This window comes from Micromesistius poutassou (genome assembly GCF_964030765.1).
Source record: "Micromesistius poutassou genome assembly, chromosome: 15".
NCBI lineage: Eukaryota > Metazoa > Chordata > Actinopteri > Gadiformes > Gadidae > Micromesistius > Micromesistius poutassou.
This window is the reverse complement of record NC_140285.1, coordinates 4,951,361-4,962,024: the sequence shown is the minus strand read 5'-3', so window position 1 is coordinate 4,962,024 and position 10,664 is coordinate 4,951,361. Positions and strand designations below refer to the sequence as shown.

At 44.9% G+C, this 10,664-nt stretch overlaps 1 non-coding gene across 1 annotated transcript; it reads right to left on the bottom strand.

The window, feature by feature from the left end:
• Positions 1–7,250: 7,250 nt before the first annotated feature.
• Positions 7,251–7,369, bottom strand: LOC311360311 (5S ribosomal RNA). The gene has a single exon (XR_014638405.1). It is a non-coding gene; the product is annotated as a 5S ribosomal RNA (ribosomal RNA).
• Between the last annotated feature and the right edge of the window lie 3,295 nt (positions 7,370–10,664).

Genomic DNA, 10,664 nt, shown 5'->3' with positions numbered 1-10,664 from the left:
ACACACACACACACACACACACACACACACACACACACACACACACACACACACACACACACACACACACACACACACACACTCTCTCTCTCTGGGCTTATTAGTTGTCTTACTCCGTACAACGTTAGGCCCAAGGGAAGATAGCCCTTCTTCCAGAGTCACTGATGGAGGAAAACTTAACACATCGTCGAATAATGTCAATGAAAGGCAGGCCCCGCGCGCGAACCACAGCGAGAACCAAAAGGCATATGTGCAATTTTTAATAAAAGATAAATAATTATCGATTTGATCAAACAAAAAATGAATTAATTCTGTTAATACATTTTTTGTTGGATAGGCCTACTCTCAAATAGTTGTTCTACTCTAGCGAGTAGCAACTGGGAGCGATCAGCACAACGTGAAATGTTAACATTGTTAGTTCACCCCGACACTGTTGTGTCGGGGTGAACCCCCCCCCCCCCATATGGTGAGTTCACACCGTGCAGTTTTGCATAAATGAGAGACAATATTTCGCATGATCTTCGACCTTGTTCCGTTGAAATGAGTGCATTTCTCTACGATTGCTACCGTCTGCTTCCCACTGCCACGCGGAGTGTGGGCCGTGTGAATGTGAACGACGTCGTACTCGCGGCTGCGCGAGCCTGGAAACAGAGGGTGCGTGCACGCGCGACAGCCATGCCTCCTCCAATCCTCGCGCCTGACGGGAAGACATTGCAATGAACTAACATTCGTCCGTGTCGTTTGTGGAAGCGTGGCGTCGCGGATGGTCGGTAGTGCGAGGTGGATAAGAACGTGTTTGTTTTTTTGGCAGAACACCTCGATAACGTGTTTTCATCTTCTTCTTCTTTTTTTTTTTTTTTTTTACCACCGAGACAAAGAATAAAGGTACATTTGGAGTACAGCTGTGGCGATATAGTGTTACTTAATACTTTGAGGTGGCTCATCCTCCCGCTCAATCCCGTCAAGTTGCTCCTGGAACCCCGTGCAGGAGGACTGAAAACGGACTTTTGCGGACTACAGCCAGATGTGACTCACCGAAAGACATCATCAGGGGGCAAAGGAGAGATTAGGACCCTATCCGTCTCCTGGAGAGGTAACGTTAGGACACGTTCGTTTGATGGGGATGTGGGGGAGCATGATCGTGATGGTGATATGTGATACATGGCACACCCCCCCCCCCCACCCACCCATACAGGTGGCAAGCTCAAGGCGCATCTTGATGAACACTTGTTTTGTGTAAAGCCCTATTGCAAAAGACGACGGTTCTCGTCTTCTTTTTGAAATGCAAACGTACAATTGGACAAAACATTGGCTTGTTATTAGCCGATTCACAGGTTGATGAAGTAGAATGAGGGAAACGATGGCAGAAAACGACTTGATTAAAAAAGTCAAGGAAAGCTCGATAGACGCTGAAAGAGCGTAGGCTATACGTGTGTTTCTGCAGCATGAATAATGCCGGGGACCGAGCCTCCCTCCAGCTGTTTAACAGCCGTCACCGCTGTATCACCGCGTGATCAAGTAGTCCTAGTCAAATATACACCGTGAGGCACGGAGCAACAAATAGTAAATAACAGCTTCTTTAAGCCAAGCTACGTTTTTGTCCTTCTTTCAAGATCTTGAGTTGATTTCCCACTAAACAGTAAAATACCATTCATCATAATGAACCCAGCATGGGGGTTTCATCATGTGTAAAGTTAAATACTTGTTTCAGTTAGGAAAAATCGGATCATACATCCTTGCACGTTTTGGCAGAAATATAGTCTTTGAATAGGTGGTAACAGGTGGTAACAGGTTAGTGAGTGTCCTTTTATTTTCTCTGTTTAGTAGCCTGTTCAGCAGGCCTCTTACCTAATGATCTGACTTGCTCTCTAGGTTGACCAGAACCAGTTCGCTTTGCGTCTTGCTTCCGGTTGAACATGTTTCGTGTTGCTGCTGCTTTTGTTTTGTATGGCCTTGATCGCAAGACGAATAATACAATTTAATATACATGTGTCTATCATCTTTTAATGACCTTAGATTGTGCTCGGACACCAACCAGCCATTACAACATCACAATTGTTCTTAAAGGTCGTTTTGTGTTGTTGCACTTTAACTTATCATTTCTATTTTTGGTCGATGCAACGCCATACAGACAGTGGCTATGTGTTTCAGGCTACATACTTATTAAAGAAACCTAAAATGAGTATCAGACGCTGTAAGTATCCAAGGATCAATAGTTTGGCTCAAAAGCTTAAAGTAAAAAAAGGAATATAACAAGTTCCACATACACATACAAAGCTTCAACACCTCCTATGCTATGGCTAATTGGAAATTGATTGAGAGTGAATTTTCTGCTGCCACCAAAGGGGTCGCTAAAGAGTCAAGTTATCCAATGCATTCTGCTCAGCTGATTGATCTTCTGAACGTTGCTTCTGAGCAGATCAAGGCTGACAACAAGCACCCCAAGATAACCTCCACTTGTTACTACATTGGTATTATACCACACAATGTTATCTATGTTAGAAAAACCAACCTTTTTGGATGAAAAGTCGAGGGCACTAGTGTGAAGTACATATGAGATGTGAATCTGAAACTTGTAAAAAGGACCATTTGTAGGTTTGGCATCCAATTTTTGTTGACTTGCATTTGACAGACTTAATTAAGTGTGTTTTCTGATGCGTGATGTGGGAGATGGTAAAGGGTTACCTGGCTCTGTAAATAATTTACTTTAGGGTCGTGGTAAACTTCTGTTGATACTCCAAACTTGTGTTTTCAACCCCTTGTTTATAAGATCACTTCAAAACTCTCTTTATGACTGCTGATTGCATAAAATAACTCTTTTCATATATAGCTGTAACGTGTAATCCTGATTAGGGCTGCACGATATTAGGAAAACATGCGATATGTGATAACATTATTCTATATTAAGATTAAGATATGTCTTGCGATATTTAATGTTTTTGTTTGCTCTACTTGTTGCCAACATAGACTGATGCAGAAATTAAAAAAGAAATGCATTGTTTCCAGAAAATATCATTTTCGCCTGTGTGGACGGGGCCTAAGTTACCACAGCGCAAATATGGGGGTACATTAAAGAACCTAATGTTACGAGAGTAGCGTGTGTGTGTGTGTGTGTGTGTGTGTGTGTGTGTGTGTGTGTGTGTGTGTGTGTGTGTGTGTGTGTGTGTGTGTGTGTGTGTGTGTGTGTGTGTGTGTGTGTGTGTGAGTGAGTGACGTCAGTGAGGTAACGTATCCAGACCAGCGGAGCTAAACAATAGATAAGACTCTTGCCGTATCCGGTCGGTAAAACAGCAACGCTTTTGGCCCGCCTATATCAGATACACCGATGTGATTGGTTAATGTTCTGGGGCAGGGGAATTGGGGAGTGAGTATATTGCTCGTTCCCAGAGTGGACCCTGGATTTCCAGGGTAGTATCGGCTCCAAATATCGGCTCAAGAGAATCTGTATCGGTCATCAGCTAAGGCTGATGAAAAAAAATCGGTAACGGTATCGGCCCTAAAAAATCCATATCGGTCTATCCCTAGAGGAGAGCGAGTGGTAACATTTGTCTAGTGAAGTAACGAACGAGTCCGTTTGTGTGTAAGAACAAAGTACCAGGCCTGTCAAGAATCGGTGGCCGCTTTATTCCGCCCATATTCCGACCTATAAGCAGAGCCACTGCCGGTCAAAGTGAAGGCTGTTACCCCCGAAAGAACAGCAGGAAGGACACTCAACATCTCGTAGTTGGAGGCGGAGCGCAAGAGAGTATACGTGCTCCAACAGTGCGAGATGGAAATAAAGCACATTCATTTGAATGATTTTAGCTTGTGTGGGATTTATCGCGGCATGGGTTGGGTAGAGGGCCAAATGTTAACGGGTCCGGGCGAGTGCGGATTCAATTTTGATATTATCACGGGTGACGGGTTGCATCTGGTGCTGAACTTTGCGGGTGTGGGCAGGGGCGTGTCTCAAAAAATGGACCCGTGCAGGACTCATTTTATCATTTTATCGTTTTTATTGAAGTTTAAGTAATCTTTGCGGCATGTCTATCGCAAGCGTTGATAGCGATACACGATATATCGATACATTTTCGATATATCGTGCAGCCCTAATCCCGATCTGGAAACAATGCACACAGCCTTACCCACTGTGGTGGAACATGTCAAAAGAACAGAAAGTAACTTGTTACAGTAATTGTCCTTGGTTGCACACGATGTTCAGGCATGTACACCACACTGTAATTTCCAAGTATTTACCCAATGAAGGCTAATGTCCAACACATTACAATTTTCAATCTTCTGGTGAAATAACGACATTAGCAAAGGTCAAATCAAAATGTAATGGCTTTCATTTCGGAAAGGTTACCGTTTATCCTTCTTCTAGTAAAATCTACATTTATAGACACAGTGATGCTTGAAAACAATGTTCCCAACAAGGCCTACACAGCCATTTGTATTCCAATCACCCCTTGGCTGATCAATTACTGATTATTCATCACTCTTAATGTGAGCCCTTATTCAAATGTGTGCCTGTGAATCCCGTAGGCGGGTACTATAATCTGGAAATCTGGGAACAGGAGTCTAATAGCCACATCTTTGAGTCAACTAATGGTGCGTTCAAACGTCTGCACAATGGAGATTTCTCCCAGATGACAGGATTCAAAGCAGCTTAAATGACCTGTGGTCTCACAAGGTATGAGAGAAATGTCTTACAGCAGCAGCACGGCTCCTCGGCCATTCGTCAGGCACACACCTCTTTCCTCGGGAGTCCGTCCATTGATTTAGGGATAATGAGCTCTGTTGCCAGAGACCGCTATGATTGATATGGTTGTGGGCTCCAGGGGCCCGGTCCATCCCTCGTGGGGCCGGAGAAGTACCTTCAAAAGACGAGAGGAATCACTGGACCGGCCTGAAGCAGTTTGCCTGCAAATAGGTTTGGTGGCGGGGCCGTTCTATCAGCGTGTTTCAGAGAGAGCTAGCTTCCCTCGTGGATCGCTTCCTTTCCCAGCAGAAAGACGATATTCATTAAGGTCAGAGATCTGAATGTGTGCTGAATACCAATAAAGCAGCAGGGATCGTCATTCAGAACTCTGCATGTAGGTAGTAAAATTATGTGAAGACCACATATATTCCAAAGAAAGCACAAAATACAGGCCATGAAGTTTGTGCTTTTGGATGCTTCAAACTGTAGAAGTCATCCAAAGCGAATGACCTTGTTGCTGTAAGATGTCTGGTTAGATTAGATTTGGAGAATGTTTGCAAGACAAATTAGCATTCCCATGGGCCCTGTGCGCCTCACAGCTGTCCTCCAGCTCCAGCCTTTAAGTGATTTCAAATAAATGAGAATTTGTGTCTATTATACAGCGTTTCACAGCCTGCACCAAAAAATAAAACATACCTAGACAGACACACAAGGTGGAGTGATACAACTCTTTGAACATGTTTTTGTTTTTAACTACCTCTACGGCTTTTTATCTGTGTAATCCGTCTTCAGAGAGTGGAAGTGCTCTCAAAGGAAGGAAACGGCTTGCAAAGAAGCCAAAAAACGGCTGCTTAGACGATTGTATTTCTTAGAATGGGCCTTTCGGAATGGTAACCGGGGCACTGGCGAGGTGTACACACGGCTCCTTTGGTGCCTTCGTAATCACCATTGCTCCAGCAAGGGGCTTTGTATGCTATTTCTAGACGCACAACTCTAATCACAGGGGGTCGGGAGCTGTCTCCTGAGAAACCTCCGGTGTTTTCTGACAATAGGATTCCCTGCAGGGGGCCTGTTGTTTTTTCCGTCACCATTGTGCGGTGGTATACAAGCCGGGGGCTGGTTCTGTTTTCCATCAGAGCAGAGCACGGCGTTCTTCGGGTTCCTCTCGGTTCAGAACCAATCCCCTTTGAGGAGAGCCAGAGGAGCAGCTGGCGGGCTTCACACCACCGCCACGGCGGTTCTGAACCTTTGGGGGGGCGGCCGCCTCTCGTTCTGAACCGTGGCGGTGGAGCCATGTCAGGGCTGTCCTCCGCCACCTCCGCCCAACCTGCGGCGCTTCTCTCCACATCAACCGAGGGATATGTAGGTCAGCGGCACGTCGCTCTGCGCGCTCATCACCACTCATAACACTCACACCGGGCGGCGGGGGTGGTCGGTGGGGGTGGTGGTGGTGGGGGTGGTGGTGGTGGCGGTGGTGGGGGTGTTGGGGGCGTTGGTGGCATCAGGGCTGAGAGGAATGCGCTCCCCTTTGGAACGCCGTTTGTTCCGACGTCATTTGTAGACGCGGTCACCCTGTGTATTTGTGGACTACATGTCCACAAATACATATAGATTTGTCGACTACACGTTTGCTCACAAGACCTTCAGCAAATTAAGTTTGAGGTTTGAAAGGGATTTAGCCATATATTTTCAGATGATGTGTTATTGAAACACAGTTGGCTTAGAATATTAGATGGGATAGATTTCCAAAATGTGATTCCATAATTACATTTTCCATATTGCCCAGTCGTACTTCGCTGCATGCATGTGTCTGTGAAACAAATAGTAGTTAGTACGGTCTCTATGCCTTCAATGCAAACCTATTGAGCTGCCGCCATTTTCTCTGAATCAGCAGTTTAGGGCCCTGGAATCAATTTCCTGTCTTGTTGCTATGACGATTCACATAAATGGTGCCATTTGGTTGGTTCAGCTTAACGTTTCGCCAACGAGGTGCAAACAAGTTGATCCATGTCTTTTATATAGACGTTGCGATTTGAGACTAGATATCGTCGTCAATTTTGGATATTGTAATGTATGGTGACAGGACTAGTTATCGTTTTTCGATATCGTAATATCGCGATTAATAATAATTAATAATATTTATATAGCGCTTTTCAAGACACTCAAAGCGCTTTACAGTGAAGGGGGGACCTCACTAACCACCACCAATGTGTAGCGCTCGGGTGATGCACGGCAGCCAATCAGTGCCAGAACGCTCACCACACACCAGCTGGAGGTGAAGAGTGAGGGAATTAATGAATGAGCCAATTATATAGGGGGATGATTAGGGGCCAGATTGAAATGAGCCTGGTTGGGCAGTTTTAGCCAGGATACCGGGGGGATCCCCTACTCTTTGCGATAAGTGCCCTGGGATCTTTTATGACCTCAGTGAGTCAGGACCTCGGTTTTACGTCTCCTCTGAAGGACGGCACCTTCCACAGCACAGTGTCCCCGTCACTGCACTGGGGAATCGGGATTGATGTTTTTTGGCCAGAGGGAACTGTGCCACCTACAGGCCACCACCCAACACCACTTACAGCACCTGGTATTCCGAGGCGGTCTCCCATCCAAGTACTAACCAAGCCCGACCATGCTTAGCTACCGAGATCAGACGAGATCGGGCGTGTTCATGGTGGTATGGCTGCATAAGAGATATGACATACGCTGCATTACAGTAAAGAAACTTTCTGAACTAACCAGACTGTTCTAGCTATTTTGTTATTATATGCCTTTACCAATTTAATCATAATATCAAGATTACTGATGATTATTTATCAAAGACCGCATTGTGTTAATAATTTGTGAAAGCACCAATAGTTGCAATATCAACATGGAGGTTTTTGGTCAAACATATATTTGATTCAGTTCATATCGCCAAGGCCAGAGCTGCAGCTATATTTGAGTGTTTGATTTTTACCTATTGATACTTCACATTCTCATATTGTAGGCTAGGTCTATATTTATGTATGTTTTCTCCATGGTTTCACTTGAAACCGTAAGGTTAATTTTGCACTAAAGTTCTTCATGAAATGAGGACATATGCTTTTCCATGTTGACAATTTATTTATTATATAGACTACAGACTGGGAGCGGACTGGAAACACACCAGTCCTCCACAGGGAAAGGATAGGTCTGCTTGTACTCCGACGTACCCAAGCCTTCTAACGAGGGGTTCCGAACCCGATGGTGAACCAACACACTGCTCTGCTGTCGCTGTACGTTTATGTCCACCCAGTGTCTCTTCAATTTTAATTGGACTGAGTTTACCTTGTATAAAACCAGGAAGGTCCCGTTGAGATTACAATGTCCTCAACGTCATCCTGGCCAAGATCATCAGATCGTAACATAAAGGTTCCGGACACACACTAGATTTAACATATCGCAGGATCAAATGTTACAGTTTGAATGGTTAAAAATGTATGGGCTGAGATCCACCTCAAATGCGCTTTCACAAGAAGAGACGACTGAATGTCAAAGAACATTTGAGCTCTGAGCGGACGTGTGCATGTGATTGACAGATTGATGCGCCGGGGCATTTTCATATTGAAATTTCTCTCAGTCAGAGGTTGGCCAGCTGGGGATCTCTGAATGTCACAAAGTCACGCCTAAAATATGCAGAGCTGTAAAATATGCAGCACCAGACGTGCTAAAAATAGCTTGAAGGGAAGCACCGATATCCACATTTCTAAGCATTAAACTTAAAAAGGATCATAGTACTTTGGTCGTGGCCCATAACCTATGCAGTTTATGGTGAATAATTAGCATGTTTTTATGACGACCGTTCAGAAAGGTGGAACAGTTTAGTTTATATCAGCATTATAAAATGGGGATCATTACATCACCATTCTCCTTCGGTTCAACCCCTTGGCACGATGCTTTCAGCCACACCTGGAAGGTGAAGAGAAGGATATCGTAGTATTCAAATCAGTAAACGACCATCATGGCATTTTGAGAAGAGTATACTCTTAAAATCGGATAATGGTTCAGTTTAATCTCCACATTGAGACTCGGCTATTAAATAAAACACTGTGTCGCAATACACAAGGTTGTTAAAAAACAATCAATGCAAGGAAGACGAGATGAAGAAACCCAGATTGTAACTCTTATTGCTTCTTGGTGCTGGTCTAGCTCCGGGCCCATGTGGTATTTACCCTGGGTATGTCTGCTAGTAACGCTCCCCTCGTCTTCCTCCCACTGGAGTCAAGGTCGTGGCTGGCTGTGAGTGAACTGGCTGGGTGTCCCTTCTTTCACAGTGTGCCCCTGGGCGTCTGCCAGTCTGGAACAGTGGTTTTTCTCTTGTCACTCGTGAACGTATTAAGAGAGATGGAGGGAGATAGGATGAAGTGAGCGTGCTGGTTCCACTGGTGTACCGGACTAGGGGGGGCCAGAAAAAATTATTCTACTACTGCATACCAATTCGTCCACCGATACGGCTATATAAATATATGACCCGCAGCCAAAAGCTCCTGGTTTTGAACCCAATCTCCAAGCAAACGGCATCCTACACCTTAATGAACTGCATCGCATTTCAATCCAAGTCACTTGATAGTATATGATGAACTAATTGGATTGGACTTTCACAATCTAGTTTTAGATGGTAGGCTACGCTCGTGACCCGTAGCTTCACAGAGCTAACACACTGCAGCCAAACGTCTGAAAGGCTCACGGATATGACCGCTGTGATCTTGGTGGGCTGTTGTCCCCTTCACGGAGTCCATCCATAGTCTGCTGGGACCCAGAGACTCCTCAGGAATGACCGGGGACTCACAGGAAAGCAAATCAATACGACGGAGCAGATGGTAATCTATGCTAATGCTATTCATGCAGCAGAAAATGACTCATGTTGGAAGGGAAGAGGTGGTGGGAGACGGATTAAAATGAACCAACTGATAGGCCCAGTGTCGGGGAAACATTGATAACCCTAACCCTAACACTTGATCACTTACACAGTCTGATTTTAAAGACTGTTTCACTGATCATCAATGGGTATAGGTAATCATTTCTAATAGGTTTTTGTCACTGTGTGTTCTGCAAAGGGAGATTTTGGTGTTGAGGCAGAAAGTAGTCATTGACAAATTTCCACAGTTGTAACTAAAAGACAACACAAATTAAAATGTACTTTAGTTCAGTTCATTTGTATTCCAGCCTCTACTGACAGCGATACTCACTCCTACTTCTGCTAACACTTCACCCGCATGCCCAAGTCCCTTAATATTCAGTTTTACCAGGACATACAAATGATGGAACGCCTTGTGAAGGTTGTGTTGCTGAGCAGAGCCAGGGGGACAGGATGTCTCTGGTGCGTCTCCTCAGGTTACCTCTAAACCGCGTACAGTTGTGGTGCGATTGCAGTTTGGTTGTATCTAATTGAAAACATCCATTGTTCTTCGTGAGCGGTTTGAGTCATCCAAGCGGGTAGTAGTACATTTTTCAGCTTGCTGCTTTCAGTCAATGGCGATGAATTGCACAACACATCGGGCGCGAAAGGGGACTGTTTCGGTATGCATCGGGCCCTCCACCAGCGCTGACGTGATCCGATCTGACGACAGACTAGCAGAGAACCGATCTTCCCGACTGTGTGACGTCTTTAAGTCGTTTACGGAATTACTGATGTGGCATTGGGGACTCGAAATGACTGCGGAAATGGTATGCATGGTTGAAATATTTAGAGCTTCCATTTAATATGCAAACGTAACACGCTCCACGTTTTTTTGGCGCGGGCATCCATTTGAAATGTGTGCATGCGTATGAGGTGATGAGAGGAGAACTGTTTTTGTTTGTTGACTAATGCCAGAGCTGTCTGGAAGGTGATTTATGTGGCTGACGGGCATCGCAATGTCAGAGAACATGGAGTACATCATAACAAATCATGTCTGTGCTTTAAACTAGGCCACACTCATGCTTTTTGTTATTTGCGTAATGCATTGCAGAAGTCACATCTGCA